Below are 18937 nucleotides of genomic sequence, written 5' to 3' on the forward strand. Positions count from 1 at the left end.
ACTCAAGGGCTTTGTATTATTTTAAAAAAGAGCAATAAATTGTGGAGAAGTACCTCGACAAACGAAAAGAGGGTTTGGGCTCCTAGGGGTAGTAAATTGTGGGACTAGGAAATATACGGGAGACAAGACTTGTTTAGTAAGGGTTGCTATGCAGATAAGAGTCACAGTGCTCCTCTTCCTGGAGAGGGGAACACATTTGAAAATGGAAATTTACATCACCTTTACAAAGGGAAATTTATGCCTTGCTTTAAGGCAGAAAGGGGAGGGCAGAGAGTTCTTCCTATGTCAGCTGTTTCTCAATTGCTTTCTGCTCAAAATAATCCTTATGCCAAAGAGGCATATTTTGGGGTGGCATGTTCTGCTCCCCTTCACAAGGGTCCCTGCATTTTCATTTTCTTCTATAATCCTTTCTAGGAAAGTACATGTTTTTGTACATAGTCAGTATTTTTACATATTTTTAAATGAAATCATATTGTGCATATTTTGTTATCTGCTTTTTTTTCAGCTGAAAAGTTTGTTCTGTATTTCAGTATGGTATATTTTCAACATCATTTTTAACAGCTGCATAAAATTCCATTACAGAGATGTACCATTAACTTATTTAACTAATTACTTATTATTGGACATATAGACTACTTCTAGCTTTCCAACGTTACATGAGCCAGGAACTGGGGTTAATAGGTGGACTTGGCTTAAAAATCCTTCCTTCATCCCTTACTAGTCGTATCACCTCAAAACAAATTCACCTATTTGAGTCTCAATTTCCTCATGTGTAAAATGGGGAAAATAATAGAATCTCATAGATATTTTTTTAAAGGATGAAATGAGATACTACATACGAAGCACTTAGTACTTGGTACATAGCATTTGCATAGTTAATTTTTCCTCAGTTTTCTCAGCTGTAAAATGGGAATACCAATAGCATCCATCTCATAGGGTTGTTTGAGGCTTAAATGAGTTATTATACGTAAAGCACATATAATAAACCCTCAGTGAACGTTAGCAATATGATTATCAATTAGAACCCAATTCACTGCTGATTGACTAATTATGAGTTATCAATTAAAATACAAAAAAAGTGAAAGAAAAACTCTGAATATTTATTTAAAAACAGACGAAAGTGCTTTAAAAAAATTTGCAAATGTTTCTTTGACCCGCGTATCTGAAGCCAAGAGGGCTTATGTGGCCAAGCCTCAGTTTTACTCTGGTGAGTTTCTGGAACACCCGGATAGTTGTACTTTTTATTTAAATTGCTAAACCCGTTTTCAACCACGCCATTAATTCTGGTTTTTAAGCCGGAATAACATTCTCTCTTCATCTGTGTTTCCTAGAATGAAAAAAAATAATATTTTCCTTTTACTGGTTCCATATTACTCTTTTTATTAGCTGCCAGATATATTTTGAACTAACCTCTGATGTCTTTTAAATTCTTCTCTAGCAGTAGGCCTTTGGGACCTAGGCCAAATATTCATTGCTGCCTATTTTAAATATCTTGAACCAATTTAGAGTGGTTTCCTTTCTTATTCTTTTCCACCGTATTCTCTTCTCCAGGGTCCAGATCCTGCAAGTCTGGACATGCCCTCGGAAGGGCAGCCCCAGGCAAGGTGAGGTGATCCTGGGATTCCCCTCCCGATCCTGAAACTGAAACCTCTAAACACTCATCTTGATTTATTTTCCCGTTGCCTTTCTGGCACACTTCCTCCTCTTTAGCAAATTCCTCTCCTTCAAGTGCTTCCAAGACCGGCCGACTTTTCCCTGCCTCTGGTCTTGCTGCTCCTTAGGGCGATGGCGGGGCTGCGCCCTCTGCTCTGAAAACCCCCTTGTTTCCGAGGCTCAGTTATTCAGTCGGAGGCGTCCACTGCCTCAGGGAGGATTACGGTTATTAAAGCAGGAATGGGAAAACAAAGAAAGAATTATTGCTCAGCTTTTGCGTTTCAAGAATGAACTTTGGAAACCTGTAGCAGAGACAATAGCTATGAAAGAAAATAAATCAGGGATTTTGGAGAGAGATTTTTTTTTTAGTTCCAAAAGGTTAGTTTTAAGTATCAATAGAAAAATCTCCCAGTATGATGCTTAACATAAACAATACCTTGCAAAGAAAGCAGATGAAGAAAAACCCAAATGGAGACTAGAAAAGCATTTTCCCAGCAGAGGGGAGGAGAGCCACTCGGAGGAAGTGGCTGACACGTGGGCCTGAGAAGGGGCATGTCCCGTGCCTCCTTGTGGGGTTGAACCCAGGAGGGTAGCTGAGAGAATCTACTGAGGGGTTCAGGATTCTAAGACTGGGGAGCCTCCTGTCCTGAGAGGCAGCTCTGGGGAGGCAGCAAGTCAGAACACCCATACAGAGCTCTGTTCACTCAGCAATTAGAGTGTGGCCAGTGCCTCCCAGGCCCTAGGAGGGAGGAGAGGGTATCAGAGAGAGAGAGAGAGAGGCTGGAGGGCTCTCAAGGCTGGGATGCGGAGGCGCTACAGCATTGACTACACCTGGAAATGAGATGAGTTCTCAGTTATGTCTCAGTCAATGATGGCCCCCGAAGACCAAATGAGATAGCATATCCATGCCACAACAGTGTCAGTAACTGCTGATAAATGGAGATCACTGGATGCCAGAGGGGTGAAAGACCAAGCATCCAGAACACTAGCCCAATGTCTGGACGTCTTGGAAGCTCCTTCTTGGAGACGCTGTTGGTCCCACCCTATCCTCTTTATTTGACCAACACCATCCTCAGTTGTTGTGAGTGTTGGCTGAGAGTAGCTCATGGAGCCACCCTCCTCCAGAGAATTGTCTTCATCAGGGAACTGCCCCAAATTACCTAGGAGGTTACCCCACCAATGACTGACAGACAGGGAGTACAAAAACCTGCTCCCCTTGCCTCAGGAGCATCAACTTTGTGGTGCCATTCACATTCCAGGGCTCCTGGCAAGTTGAGGCTAGATTTCAGCCGAACTCTCATTGTGCTTAGCTTCTTGCCGTGAGGTATCCCCTTCCCTCACTTCCTTGCAGGTTTCCTGAGAGAGCACTCCCTCACTCAGTCACTTGCACGAGAATCCCTGCCTCAGGCTCTGCTTCTGGGGAATCTAAGACGCTTTCCCAGACACAGACACCACTTTGGGAGAATGCAGGGGTTGGGGAAAATTCTCGAATGACTGACCAAGTTTAAATTTGAAATAACTAAGAAAGACACTGAAATGATTATATTTACTGGAGCCAACTAGGTTATATTTTGAGACATCAGGTGACAGATGGAGAGGAGGAAAAACTTTTCCTCTACCTTTTTAGGTTCAGTTTTGGGGAGTCTGAATTAAACTGACAACAGATAGATTAACAGGAGAAAAGGCATACAAATTTATTAATTTTTAATTTTATGTGCACAGGAACATCACAGAAAGAAGCCAATACCCAAAGGAGCAGGGAGATTTGAGAGTCTACACGCCATGTTAACAGCAGATGAGGAGGCACCAAGGGGCACCTTCTCGAGAATAAACGACTTCTTAGAAGAGGGAGCAGGAGGGGCATTTATGGAAACACAAACGACATAAATGGGCCCTTAGGAGAAGAGATGGGAGATATGACAGTTTGTGACAGAGTCTGTCTGGGTCTGGTGTTGACTTTCGGTCTGCTCTCTGAGAAGAGAATATTAAAGTTGCTCCTGGAGAGGGTTTATAACCATTGAGTTCTCTTGGGAGGCTCTGCTTTTAGGCAGATAAGGCATTTGAGAACTCAAATGCCTTCAACTCAAAATGATTCTTATGCCCAAAGGTAAAGACTAAGCTTAGTCCTAGAAAAATTTAAAACATCACGTTTCTTCACACCCAGAGGTCATGGCGTATGCAGCACTGGGCACATTGAAGCACACCTGAAAGGCCCTTCCTTTCCATCTTCACTTGTCAGACCTCTTCTCGTCCTTCACAGTCCAGATCTGCCACCACTTCTGCACAGCAGCCATTTTATTGGCATTGTTTCTGGTGTCAAATCAAAATACAAAGACTGAGATCATAGGCCAAAAAACAGTACAGAACAAAACTAAGCATTTTTCTTGTCAGGAGAGGGAGAATTATGGCACCCAATGAGTGACTCCAGCAGGTCATTAAGAGCAAGAATTCAAGATAAGAGCTGAACAAAGGGCACAAAGGAGGAAAGGCACCAAATGAAGCCAGATTCCGAGTTCCCACCTCCAGTTGGCTGACAAGGCAGCTGCAAACTCTCCTTTCCAGCTGGTCGTCACACTGCCCCTGTCATGGAAGGGAGGTCCAGGATGCAGAGTTCTCGCAGCTCCCACAGCTCTCAGAGGGGTCCAGGATGGAGTGATGGGGCTTTTTAGTGTGCTCAGGGTTGCATGGTGGCCAGACTGGTTTGGCAAAATGTTTTCTTTAATTGTAGTTGGTGGTGCTCATGCTTGCCTTCTTCACCAGACTGGAAGCCGTCAAGACGAGTCTAGCTTCTCACACAATTTCGCGTCCTCCCCGACAAAGCTTAGCACAGTGGGTTATTCACAGTGAGCTGCATAATAGCTGTTTATTTGTTTCTTGCGTGACACAGACTCAACCGCGGCTGCCACAGAGCTCCATAAGGTTGCTGTGAATGGGACCTCTGTTCTGTTGGATCAGAGGAAGTCTCACTTATTAATCCGAAAGAAATGATCAGTGTTACATGACCTAAAACACAGAGTCTGGCCTGAGGTATAAGTTTCAACGGGGCGCAAAAGGACATGGTAGCAATAAGATCTGGGACGCGGAGAGCAAGGCGAGGGCCCCAGTTCTGCAGGGGAAGAGCAGATAGCACAGGCTGCCTCCCCGTCACTGGTTTGGCATCATTGGTTCTCGATCCCCACTGGGGCTAGACTCATTAGCTGTCATGCCTATCGCAATGGACAGGAATTTTAGGAATTTTGGCAATGGCAACGGGAAATGAACAATTGACCTTTCATGAAATCTCTCTAGATACTGATGAACTGACAGATGTGGAGTACAGACTGGCCGGCAAGCTATGGATGGAGAGAACTGACAAACATTTAGCCCTTTGAGATAGAAATCTTTTTTAAAATGTGTGATATACTTTCTTCCTTTTTGAGAGAAACTATGCCAAACATATCTAGCCTTTTCTTTTATTGCTCAAGATCACCATTATCTGGGCAGATTGAACACTCGCTTGGCCTGCACTCTGCTATTATTTGCATGTGTGGTTTTGTTTACTTGTTATGTTTGTTGGGTTACTTTTAAGTTAAGCTTTCCTTTCAGTCTCCTCTTCTGCTAGTCTGTCAGCTGTCACTTTGTACTATTTCTAGTGTGCCTACTTACAACAGATCTCCTTTTGGTTTTAAATCTTCTGAGAATCTTGGCATAAGATGATCAGAATTGTTCAAATCTAGAACAAGCATTGCCAACACCTGGCATAAGAGCTCCTCTTCCTCATCCTGCATGCATCCAGTTACTACCCATCAATCACTAAAACTCTGGACATGGTCTCAGAGTCTCTCAAAACATATGCTCCAAGTAGCTCCTACCAATAGATTAGAGTTGGCATAGGAGCTGAAACCTATCCACTGTGGGATGATGGTAGCAGTCAGGTCCTGCATGAAATAAACGGCACCGCAAAGTGGAGAATTTGAAAGTAGTTTAATAAAGACTCTATTTACAGAAGTCTGAGGGGGGTTTAAGGAAGATACACCCTGCTGTACCCTGGAGTTAGTAACAGTAGGAGTCATTATGACCTCTAGGCCTGGAGGAGCAAGAGAGGGAGCAGTTCCCAGAACCCAGCTCTAACTGCTGCCAGGGGCTGTGAACTGGGTGGGAGGCTGCAGCTAATTTACGAAGATCCTGCAGGAAGGGAGACAGAGAATAAATGCCTGACCTCACTCACCTTCTCTACTGCAGTGTCCTTCATGAGCTTCCTATTGGTTAAACCCAACCATAATCCAGAAGGCAAGATAGATCCCTTTGATGCAGTCCATACGGATCAGCCACTCAGGCCACAGAGAAGGATGAAGATGGTGGAGAAGGGACATAGGAGGCACCAGAGAACCTCTGGCACAGAGAAGAAGTGGACTTTCTAGAATATTGGGGAATTGGAGGCAGAACTATTATTTGGGGATACCTGGGCACTGGTTGTACACCATGTATCCTGCTGATGCTGAGTCTGGTTCAAGAACCAGGAAAGCCTGGTTTTTGTAAGATATCCATGAAATGGAATGACACATGGTGTTAGTGTAAGTTTTAGAATGGTGACTGAACACCTAGTGCACAAGGACAGAATTGTAACCAGAATTAAGTTTCCAGGCAGAAAAACCCTATCTTGTATGGACGGTGTCAGTTTTAACTTCTTATGCCTCTGCCTCCTCTGCCACCAGGGACTCTGGGGTCAGGGAAAGCCAGGCTGAAATGTGCTACATCTGTTCCTGCTCTGTGGCCACCTAATGTCCTTTGACATTTTGTATCCTCAGTTAATTAAATGGGAATTTAATTAAGTGTTTATTGTGTGTATATGTGGATGTGGTTTCCTGCTGTCAGACTAGAGCCCAGGAGAAACATTTCTCCATCTCTGACCAGAGGAGAGTAAGATTGATTCAATTTTGCAAAAAGAATCAGAGTTTTCTTTTATGTAAAATCCATGAGCTTTATTGAATTAGTATAATGACATTGATTTTGGCTGCTGAGACCAGTTTCGCTTCCTGGTTCTTGGTTGTATTCTGGACAGGCAAGGTCACTGTGTCCATAGGTTCCTGATAGGTGAGGTGCTCCTAGAGGCCTAGGAAGAGGCCTTCCCAGAGCTCCCCATGTGTGATTTCTCCTCTTCTATTCGTTCTCCCCTGGTCCTACAGCAGACAAGGCCCCCATATCATAAAACACTTTCATCTATCCTATTTCTCATCTTTCCTTCACTACCGAATCTCTTCAGAGACTGTCTATATCTGTGACTCCACTTCCTGACCCATTGGTCTCCCCACTCCTTAAACTAGTACAGTTTGAATTTTCCTTCCCATGCTTTGAAGAAAAGTGGGTATCAGTGAGTATCTTCTAATTAGATTGTTTTGGTTACTCTTTCTTTCTCTCTCTCTCTCTTTTTTTAAGGTGTATTTACTTCACTCTTCCTTTTATTTTATTTTTTTTTTCTTTTTTGGTGAGGAAGATTGGCCCTGAGCTAACATCTGTGCCAATCTTCCTCTATATTTTTTATATGTGGGCTGCCACCATAGCGTGGCCTGATGAGTGATGTGCAGGTGGGCATCCAGGATCTGAACCTGCAAACTCCAGGCTGCCGAAGCAGCGCGCACAAACTCAACCACTGTGCCACCAGGCTGAACCCCCCTCCTTCTCTCTTGAAGGACGATATTGTCATTATTCTTCTATCAGTGTTCTTGTCTTTGGATCCTCTCTCACCCTTTTTCTCTGTTCCTGATGGCTTCTTCTCTGCTTCCATTATCACTGCCTTTTCCTTTTTATGTTTTCCGAATATAGAGGAATTTCCCAAGTCCCTTCCTCAGCTCCTCCATCAAGCTCTCCCACCATCTCTTCCACTTTGAGAACCCTTTCCAAAGTTTCTTCCTCAACAAACATCCACTCCCTTTGCTTCAGTTATCACTGCTTCGAGTGTGACCCCTAGATTGATAAATTGAGCTTCCGTCATGCTGCATAGCCCTCTCATTTCTGCTTTCCTGTTGGATACATCTCCCTACATGAGTGGCCAGCACAAACTAAACTAGTCCAGGTCAAACTCATCGTGGTCCCTTACAAATGATTACTTCCTGATGCTTCACCTTTCAGCAGCCTGGCTCAACACATTGGATTTTTCTTTGTTCAGTGGCTTTCTAGAGGCTTTTCCATCTGCCAACCCCGCTTCTTCAAAAACTGTCTCATTCTAGCTACATGGCCGTGGTCTTACAGGAATCTACCTTCTCTAGCCTCAGCTGATTGAATCAAGGGTGGATCCACAGTGTGCCTGTGAAGAGCAACAGCAACACAGGGGTTAAAGGCTTGACTCTGGAGTCAAATGGCAGGATTTCAATGTCTGGGCTACTGTCCTCTGCTTAGGTGACATGGGTTTCTCCAATTACAAATACAGGACAACAACAGAACCTACTTCGCAGGACTTTTATGAGTATTAAATGAGACAATACACGCAAATTACTTAGCATAGTGCCTGGTATATGGAAAACATTTAAAAATGCCACAGTGGGGATTGCTGGGAAGATGGTGGCGTACAAGGACTCTGAGCTCACCTCCTCCCATGGACACAACACATTTACAACTCACTGTGGAACAATTACTCCTGAGAGGGAACTGGAAACTGGATAAAAGGAACCCCCACAACAAGAGACAACACTGACTGAGGTGGAAGAGGCAGAAATACCTTCTGGAGAGGAAAAATTCACATTCTAGCTGTGGTGCTTCACGGCCAGGGAGCAATCTTAAGCCACATAGGGGATCTGCCCCGCCTTCCAACACCTGAAACAACTGTGTGATCCCATGCCTGGGGCCAGCCCCACCCAGCTGCACTCCTCAGAAAGCTGACAACAGCCTGGCAGGCAGGAGGCCCTGAGCCTAGCAACCAGCCATGGTGGGGGCCTGACTCATTTAACAGCAAAACAGCAGCAGAAGTGTGCTAGTAGATGTTGCAGCAAGCTGTGATGGGGCTCCCCCTGCCCAATAAAGTGACTAAAGGGATCAATCAGCTGCACGCAGCTGAGCCTCATAAACCAGCTGGCCAGGGTGACAGTCTTCCTGTGCGCCTGCAGTAAGAGCAACCCCACCACAACAGAAGGGCACACGCAGCCTACACAGGGGATACTCCTGGAACATCTGGAACTGGTAATGAGAGGGAAGCACACTGTTGGCCTCATAAGGCATCGCTAACATAAGACTATTTCTCCAAGATTGGGAGATGTAACTGATTTACCTAATATGTAGATAAAAGCACAGAAAAATAGGCAAAATGAGGAGACAAAGGAATATGTTGCAAATTACAGAACAGGACAAATCCTCAGAAAAAGAACTAAACAAAAGAGATAAACAGCACAAACTAATACTCATAAGGATGCTCACTGATCTTCAGAGAAGAATAGATGAACACAGTGAGAATGTCAACAAAGAAGAGGAAAATATAAAAAACAACCAATCAGAAATGAAGAATACAATAATGGAAATGAAAAATTCACTAGAGGGAATCAATAGCAAAGTAGATGAAACAGAAGAATGGATCAGCGAACTGGATGAAAGAGTAGAGGAAATCACCCAAGGTGAACTGAAAAAAGGAAAAAGAATTAAAAAGAACAAGGACAATCTAAAGGACCTCTGGGACAACATCAAGTACACTAACATCCATATTATAGGTGTCCCAGAAGAAGAGAGAGACAAAGGGGCAGAGAAGCTATCTGAAGAATAACAGCTGACCACTTTCTTAACTTAAGGAAGGAAATAGACATCCAGATGCAGGAAGTACAGAGAGCACCAAACAAGATGAACCTAAAGAGGCCCACACCAAGACACATTATAATTAAAATGTCAAGAATTAAAAAGAATCCTAACAGCTGCAAGAGAAAGGCAACAAGTTACATACAAAAGAAACCCCATAAGGCTATCAGCTGACTTCTCAGCAGAAAACTTACAGGATAGAAGGGAATGGCACGATATGTTTAAAGTGCTCAAAGGAAAAAACCTACAGCCAAGAGTACTCTACTTGGCAAGCTTATCATTCAGAATGGAAGGAGATATAAAGAGCTTATCACCAATAAACTGGCCTTCCAAGAAATGTTAAAGGGACTTAGTTAAGTGGAAAAGACAAGACCACAAACAGGAATAAGAAAATATCAAAAAGAAAAAGAAAAAATCACTGGTAAAGGAAAATATACAGGAAAGGTAGCAGATCAACCACCTATGAAGGTAATATGAAGGTGAAAAGACAAAACTATCAAAATTATTTACTTCCATGATAAGAGGTTAATGGATACACACACACACACACACACACACACACACACACACACACACACACACAAGGTTAAATAAGATATCAAAAACATAAAATTTAGGAGGAGGGGAGTAAAAGAATAGGGCTTTTAGCAAAAGGTCAAACTTAAGAGGCCATCAACTTAACATAGATTGCTATTTACACAGGTTATTATATGTGAACCTCATGGTAATCACAAACCAGAAACCGATAAGAAATACACAAAACATTAAGAGAAAGGAACCCAAACATAATATTAAAGAAAGCCACCAAACTACAAGGTAAGAGAATGGGAGAAGAAAAGAACAGAGAAGAACTACTAAAACATTCAGAAAAAAAGAAACAAAATGGCAATAAGTACATACTCATCAATAGCTACTTTAAATGTCAATGCACTAAATGCTCCAATCAAAAGACACAGGCTGGCTGATAAAAAAAAAAAGACTCATACAAATGCTGCATACAAGAGACATACTTCAGAACTAAAGACATTCATAAACTGAAAGTGAAGGGATGGAAATAGATACTCCATGCAAATAGCAATGAAAAGAAAGCAGGGGTAGCAATACTTATATCAGACAAAATAGACTTTAAAACAAAAACTGTAACGAGACAAAGAAGGGCACTACATAGTGATAAAGGGCAGAATCCAACAAGAGGACTTAACACCTACAAATATCTATGTACCTAACTTAGGAGCACCTAAATATATAAAGCAATTACTAACAGACATAAAAGGAGAAATAGACAGTAACATAATAATAGTAGGGGACTTTCACACTCCATTCACATCAATGGATAGATCATCCAAACAGAAGATCAATAAGGAAACATTTGCCTTAAATGACATATTAGACTAGATGGACATGGTAGATATATACAGAACATTCTTTCCAAAAACCTCAGAAAACACATTCTTTTTGAATGCACATGGAACATTCTCCAGGATAGATCACATATTAGGCCACAAAACAAGTATCAATAAATTTAAGAAGACTGAAATAATACAAAGCATCTTTTCTGACCACAATGGTATGAAACTAGAAATCAACTACAAGAAGAAAACTAGAAAAGCCACAAATATATGCAGATTAAACAAAATGCCACTGAACAACTATTGAGTAAATGAAGAAATCAACGGAGAAATTAAAAAATACCTGGAGACAAATGAAAATTAAAATATGACATGCAAAATTTATGGATACAGCAAAAGTGGTACTATGAAGGAAGTTTATAGTAATACAAGACTATCTCAACAAACAAGAAAAATCTCAAATAAACAACCTAACAGTGCACCTAAAGGAACTACAAAAAGAAGAACAAACAAATCCCAAAATCAGCAGAAGGAAGGAAATAATAAAAATCAGAGCAAAAATAAATGGAGTAAAGACTGAAAAAAAAAAGAAAAAAGAAAAAGAAAAAAATCCATGAAACTAAGAGCTGGTTCTTTGAAAAGATAAACAAAATTGACAAACCTTTGTCTAGACTCACCAAGAAAAAAAGAGAGAAGGCTCAAGTAAATAAAATCAGAAAACAAAAGAGAAGAAATTACAACAGCTTCTTCAGAAATACAAAAGATTGTAAGAGATTATTACAAAAAGATATATGCCAACAAATTGGATAGTCTAGAAGAAATGGATACTTTCTTAGACTCATACAACTTTCCACAACTGAATCAAGAAGAAATAGAGAATTTGAATAGACCAATCACCAGTAAGAAAATTGAAACAGTAATCAAAAACCTCCCCAAAAATGAAAGTCCAGGACCGGACAGCTTCCCTGGTGAATTCTACCAAACATTCAAAGAAGACTTAATACCTATCCTTCTCAAACTCTTCCAAAAAATTCAAGAGGAGGAGAAGCTTCCTAACTTATTCCCAAAGGCCAACATTACCCTGATACCAAAACCAAACAAGGACAACACAAGAAAAAAAAATTACAGGCCAATATCATTGATGAATATCAATACAAAAATCCTCAATAAAATACTAGCAAATAGAATATGACAATACATTAAAAACATCATACACCATCATCATGTGGGATTTATTCCAGGGATGCAGGGATGGTTCAACATCCACAAATCAATCAATGTGATACACCACATTAACAAAATGAAGAGTAAAAATCACCTGATCATCTCAATAGATGCAGAGAAAGCATTTGACAAGATACAGCATCCATTTATGAGAAAAACTCTGAATAAAATGGGTATAGAAGGAAAGTACCTCAACATAATAAAGCCCATATATGATAAGTCCTCAGCTAATATCATACTCAATGGAGAAAAGCTGAAAGCTATCCTTTTAAGAACAGGAGTCAGACGAGGATGCCCACTTTCACCACTTTTATTTAACATAGTATTGGAAGTCTTAGGCAGAGCAATCAGGCAAGAAAAAGAAATGAAAGGGATCCAAATTGGAAAGGAAGAAGTAAAACTGTCATTCTTTGCAGATGACATGGTTTTATACATAGAAAACCCTAAAGAATCCACCAAAAACTATTAGAAATAGATGAATACTATAAAGTTGCAGGATACAAAATCAACATACAAAAATCGGTTGTGTTTCTATATGTTAACAGTGAAGTAGCAGAAAGAGAAATTAAGAATACAATTTCATTTACAATTGCAACAAAAGAATAAAATACCTAGGAATAAATTTAACCAAAGAGGTGAAAGACTCATACACTGAAAACTATAAAACATTTTTTAAAGAATTTGAAGAAGACACAAAGAAATGGAAAGATATTCCATGCTCCTGGATTGGAAGAGTTAACAGAGTTAAAATGTCCATACTTCCTAAAGCAATCTACAGATTCAATGTGATCCCTATCAAAGTTCCAATAACATTTTTCACAGAAATAGAACAAAGAATCCTAAAATTTCTATGGAACAACAAAAGACTTCAAATAGACAAAGGAATCCTGAGAAAAAGAACCAAGCTGGAGGCATCGCACTCCCTGATTTCAAAATATACTACAAAGCTATAGTAATCAAAATAGCATGGTACTGGCACAAAAACAGATGCACAGATCAATGGGACAGAATTGAGAGCCCAGAAAGAAACCCACCCATCTATGGATAGCTAATTTTCAACAAGGGAGCCAAGAAGATACAATGGAGAAAGGAAAGTCTCTTCAATAAATAGTGTCGGGAAAACTGGATGCCTACATGCAAAAGAATGAAACTAGACCATTATCTTACACTCTACAGAAAAATTAACTCAAAATGGATTTAAGACTTGAAGGTACGAAACCATAACACTTCTAGAAGAAAACATAAGCAGTAGACTCTTCGATCAGTCTTAGCAGCATATTTTCAAATACCACATCTGACCAGGCAAGGGAAACAAAAGAAAAAGTAAATAAACGGGACTACGTCAAACTAAAAAGCTTCTGTGCAGCAAAGGAAAGCATCAACAAAACAAAAAGACAACGTACAAACTGGGAGAAGATATTTGCAAATTGCATATCTGATAAGGGGATAATTTCCAAAATATATAAAGAACTCATACATCTCAACAACAAAGAAACAAATAACCCAGTTAGAAAATGGGTCAAAGATCTGAACAGAGATTTCTCCAAAGAATGGCCAACAGGTACATGAAAAGATGTTCAACATCATTAGCTATTAGGGAAATGCAAATCAAAACTACAATGAGACACCACCTGGCTCTGGTCAGACTGGCTGTAATTAACAAGACAGGAAACAAGTGTTGGAGATGATGTGGAGAGAAGGGAACCCTCGTACAGTGCTGGTGGGAGTGTAAACTGGTGCAGCCACTGTGGAAAGCAGTATGGAGTATCCTCAGAAAATTATGAATAGATCTACCACATGATCCAGCTATTCCACTGCTGGGTATTTATCCAAAGAACTTGAAAACACAAAGGCATAAAGATACATACACCCCCTACATTCATTGCAGCATTATTCACAATAGCCAAGACTTGGAAGCAACCAGGTGCCCATCAAGGGATGAATGGATAAAGAAGACGTGGTATATATACAAAATGGAATACTACTCAGCTATAAAAAAAAGATGAAATCTTGCCTTTTGCAACAAAATGGATAGACCTTGAGGGTATTATGCTAAGTGAAATAAGTCAGACAGAGGAAGACAAATACTGTATAATCTCATTCATAAGTAGAAAATAAAAACAACAACAATAACAACAAACAAACACATAGATACAGAGATTGGATTGGTGGTTACCAGAGGGAAAGAGGGAGGGAGGGTGAAAAAGGTGACAGGGCACCTGTGTGTGGTGATGGATGGTAATTAGTCATTGGGTGGTGAATATGATGTAGTCTACACAGAAACTGAAATGTAATGATGTACAACTCAAATTTATATAATCTTATAAACTAATGTTACCTCAATAAAATAAAATAAAAATAAGCAGAGAGTAAAAAAAAATGTTACAGTTATTTCCTGGGATGTTTGGATTTGAGAAGAAAGCAATATCTGTCAGTGTCTCTCAGTGGTGGAAACTGAAAGATATAAACCTCAGGAAATATTAGTGACCGCACTTGCTACGTGAGAAAGTCTCTTCTGTAGAAGGAAAGGTTGGCATCAGCCTATGGGGAGGAGGGGAGATGAGAGACCTGATGGCATTTGGGTCCCTGTTTCTAGTTGGCTCTAATTACTCTGAGGCTGGGTTTCAGCCCCACCTTGGATTTTGTGAACTCTTTTTGTCTAAGCTAGTTCAATTTAATCTTCTGTTACCTGGCTGTAACCAAGAGTAACTAACACCTTTAGCTCCCAAGTTCTTCTGATTACCAAGTCCTCAAGATCGTCTTCTGAAATACCTCTGGATGTGTTTCCCCTTGTCCGTTTCCACTGATTCCCTTATTCTTCTGGGCGATGAAAGCACCCGTTCCTCAATCTCTGTAGCTCCAGTCTAACCTACAGTCTCATTTTCTAAACTGATACTTGAGCGTGCCATGCTCTTCCTCCAGAACCTCCAAGGGATCTGTACTGTCTTCTGAATAAAGGAGAATTTTCTACCGCTGGTTTCACTTACCTCCTCAGGCTTCTCCCCACCGTCCCTGCCCCCCCAGCTACTCACCACTCGTTACACTGCAGCTAAGTCCTAGTCCCTCTACACGTGGCTGTCTCTGCGTCATTGCTCATGCTGCTGGTTTCATATCAGTCCTCTCAGCTTTTCTGCAATCATTTCTATAAAAATCTCACCATCCTTCAAAGCCCACACTAAATGACACTTTTCGCATAAGACTTTTCTAGTTTCCCCAAGCAAAATGACATCTGAACTCCTATATCATGAAATGCCTCGTTTATGGCGTTTATTCTGCTTCATTTTCTGTTATAGTTATTTGTGTGCATAACTGTAAGTTTCTGGAGGACCAGTGTCTTACTTAACTTGATAACCCCCAAAGTGACTAGCTATGACATAGATGGCATTCAGTACACATTTGTTGAAGACAAGTGAATCAAGAAATAATGTTCTCAGGGCCGGCCCGGTGGCTGAGTGGTTGAAGTTCCACGTGCTCTGCTTTGGCAGCCTGGGTTTGATGGCTCCAATCCCGGGTGTGGATCTACTGCATTCATCAGCCATGCTATGGAGGCATCCCACATACAAAATAGAGGAAGACTGGCACAGATGTTACCTCAGGGCTGATCTTCCTCATCAAAAAAAAAAAAAAGGAACATTTAAAAAGAAATAATGTTCTCTGGTAGATTGGGCACAAAGAAGCTGCATGTGTGTGTGCGTGTGTGTGTGTGTGTGTGTGTGTGTGTGTGTGAGAGACAAAGAGAAAGAGAGACCACGAGAGAGACATATTTGAAGAACTGAATTAACTTCCACACCACAAATGAATTCAAGATGCATACGATTTGACTAGTGATGTCAATTTAGCCCTGTATTGCTATTTTTATACATCACTATGACAAAATTGATTTAAGACTTTTTTACCTTAGTTCATATTCTATTTCATTTTCTTCTAAGTTTCTATGTGTTTTATTTTTTTAAGTGCTGTAACTTTATAATTCAATTTCCAAGCTTTAAAAATAATCTAAAGCATAATTTTTTGGCCTATTACGTATGATTCTTAACAATGTAAGTATAATAAAGGCATATTGTGCTTTAGTCAAAATTAATAAAAAGTTTCAAACCAAGAGTTTCCTATTAGCTTAACTGATTGCATACTCAATTTAATACAGTAAGTGATGAATAGAAATGCAGGGGCTTTGTGTAACATAAGCAATATTTATTTTTTCAAAAAATCTTTCCGTTTCTCCTGTGTAACATATTTTGGGGTAAATTGATCTTTTAAATGAGAATTACAAACAGTGAGAAAGAACTGGTATTCTGTAAAATTTTTAATATTATTATAAATAATTGCCCACAAAAATAAAATCTTTTGCTTAAAATACATAGATAGTATGTATTTTTCCCTTTTATGCAAATATTACTGGTGATTTTTTTCAAGGGGAAAACTTTTGCATAACAAAAATGTTAAGCAGGTCATCATGGGTTACTAACAGAAACCTTGCCTATCAAAATATACATCATCCATATAGGAAATTGTGTGCACATTTCATTTTATTGAGGAGTCCTATTTGAAAGTCTTTATCTCATTTCCTGGTTAAATACCTCTCTCTTTAATGCCAACCGAAGGCATTAAAGGGTGGGCATTAAAGCAAGAAATCAGTAAAGCAGTCATGTAAAATGCAAGAACCAGAAAGTAAGTAGAATTGTTTGGAAGAGGAACTCTATGATTCCCATGATTCCAGTCTTAGGAATTCTCATCCCAGATGGATTAGAGGAACAGCAAGCTATAAAGAAAAAGTAGTTTGAAAGAATCTGAGCCATTATATATATATATAGCAACATCCACACTTGGCCTTGTAGAGAAACAAAACTTTTCTTTTAGTCTGTTAGGGTCTCCAGCTGGGCCTGAAAATTAAGTTGACATAAGACAAATTAACAGGAGGAAAGCACACAAAAATTACTTTTACATGTACATGGGAGCCTTCACAGGAAAATGAAGACCCCAAAAGTGGTTAGGCCTAAGTGTTTATAAACTAGGTTGGACAAAGAGTAGTAATTGTGACAAAGTAACTAAAATTTATGGGGAGGCTAAAGGAAGACAGGGGTTGTTTTACCGAAGTTTGTTTGTGCGATTTCTCTTGGCCTCCACTCCCTCTCTCTGGTGATAAGAACGTTTCTTTCTTCCAGGTGCTAGGAGGGCATCTTTCCCGTGGAAGTTTCATGTCCTGGTTTCAGGAAGAAAAGAGGAGGTCAGAGAGCTCTTCTTGCACCTGCTGTATTTCAAGTGCCTTGAAACAGCCCTTCTGCCAAAGTGGACTATTTTGGGGTGGTATTTTCTGCTACTCTTCAGTCTCAATGTGAATTCTAGGGTAAGTTCATCTTCATGGGTTTTTAAAGGTGAAGAGAGTAACATGACCAACCTTTAGGAAAAAAGAACCTTTACTGATGTTGGCTCTTCTAAGCTGGTTTTGTCCAGATGAGTGAAGATAAACCAAGGACCAACGACTATCAGTGAAATTGGTCTGCTTTGTGCACAGGTCTCTGTTCTGGTTAATGTTTTCTGACCTGAGAGCCCCTCACAATTATCCATCCTAGGGACACAAACTGTAGCTAACCCCCAAATATTTTTTTCTTTGTAATGCATTATGTGTTTTAAAAAGTGGGTTTAGTTATTCCCTCCTTATTTTTACTTAGGCTAATAACTAAAAATTAGGTTATGATATCAGAGTAAACACAAAACCAGTGGTCAGGGGGAGTAGCACAGGAGTAAGTCAGATTCTCTATCTGACGTGAAATATTTTTTGATAAACCAGGAAAAAATTAATAAGAATGCAGATTACTGGAAGTGGACTGCATTTCATGCTTTGGCTTTTCCTTTTTGTATGTTTAATATACAAAATGTGTGCTTGTTTGACTGTTGGTCTAAGCAGGATCCCCTAGAAACCAGACACAGGCCAAGCACAGGCCATCTTCCCTCTGTCTGTAGCCAGCTGACAATTTGTTCTTATTTTCTCTGCCTTCTTTTGCACCCTGTTTCCCAAAGGAGATCTTTGTTTATAAACACTAAGAAAATAAATAATTTATTATAGTCACTAATTTCTTCCCCTAAATGACCTTTGTAACAACTTAAATTACCCTGAAGCATAAGATGAAATTTCTGAGGGACCATGACATGCTGTGAAATTTTGACTTCCATGGCAGATTTGATGACAACAACAAAAGCGGCTGGTTAATCACTGAAAACTGGGAAGAAAAAATGATTTTTTAGAAAATGAGATCTTTAGATTATGTTTTCTGATCTTTTTTAACCTACTAGCCTCAATATAAAATAACAGTTTGCAACGTAGAATACTTTTGTTAGTTTTCCTGAAAGGCAAAACCAAAAATGTTTAACATTTTCAACCTAACAATAGCATTATAATTCCAATATAGCAGTTTTGATTATTAAGAAAATGATAGGAGGGCCAGCCCCGGCGGCGTTGGGGTTAAGTTCGGCGATCTCTGCTTCGGTGGCCAGGGTTTGGATCCTGGGCATGGACATACACCACTCGTCTGTGAGCAGCCACACTGGGGTGGCAGTTCCCATAAAAAAAAAGAAAAAAAGAGGAAGATTGGCAACGGATGTGGGCTCAGGGTGAATCTTCCTCAGCAACAACAACAAAAAAGAAAGCAATAGGATAAGACAGAAAAATAAAAACAAAAGGAAAACGTACATCTCACAAAGCGGTTTTCATAATGATGTTGACTTATATTTGTATGATTCTGTGTATATTTGAAAGCATTTATGTTCATATACAGTGTCTTTCTGATCTTTACAACAATCCTATCTACTAGAAAGGGTTTTAGACACAGAACCAGAAGAAAGAAATAATTGATCCTTGTGATTAGGCAATAAAAAAAATTAGCTGAGAAATAGTATATCTAATAAAAGGTTCTTTTGGTGACAGTTTTTTTTTCCCCCTGGGAAAAGATATTGACGGG

General features: G+C 40.0%; 1 protein-coding gene across 4 annotated transcripts in view; it reads right to left on the bottom strand.

Moving 5' to 3' along the window:
• Positions 1 to 4173: 4173 nt before the first annotated feature.
• Positions 4174 to 18937, bottom strand: part of BBS12 (Bardet-Biedl syndrome 12) — a 67972-nt gene continuing 53208 nt past the window's right edge. For 2 of the 4 annotated variants that reach the window (XR_011537210.1, XR_011537211.1), the window contains 2 exons: positions 17071 to 17181; positions 16152 to 16861 (listed from right to left, as the gene is read on the bottom strand). The gene's annotated coding sequence lies outside the window, so the exon portion shown is untranslated. Of the gene's footprint in view, positions 4597 to 16151; positions 16862 to 17070; positions 17182 to 18091; positions 18200 to 18937 lie in introns of those variants that run through there. The other 2 variants (XR_011537209.1, XR_011537208.1) reach the window with 2 other exon arrangements.

Source organism: Equus przewalskii, chromosome 2 (assembly GCF_037783145.1).
Source record: "Equus przewalskii isolate Varuska chromosome 2, EquPr2, whole genome shotgun sequence".
Taxonomy (NCBI): Eukaryota; Metazoa; Chordata; class Mammalia; order Perissodactyla; family Equidae; genus Equus; species Equus przewalskii.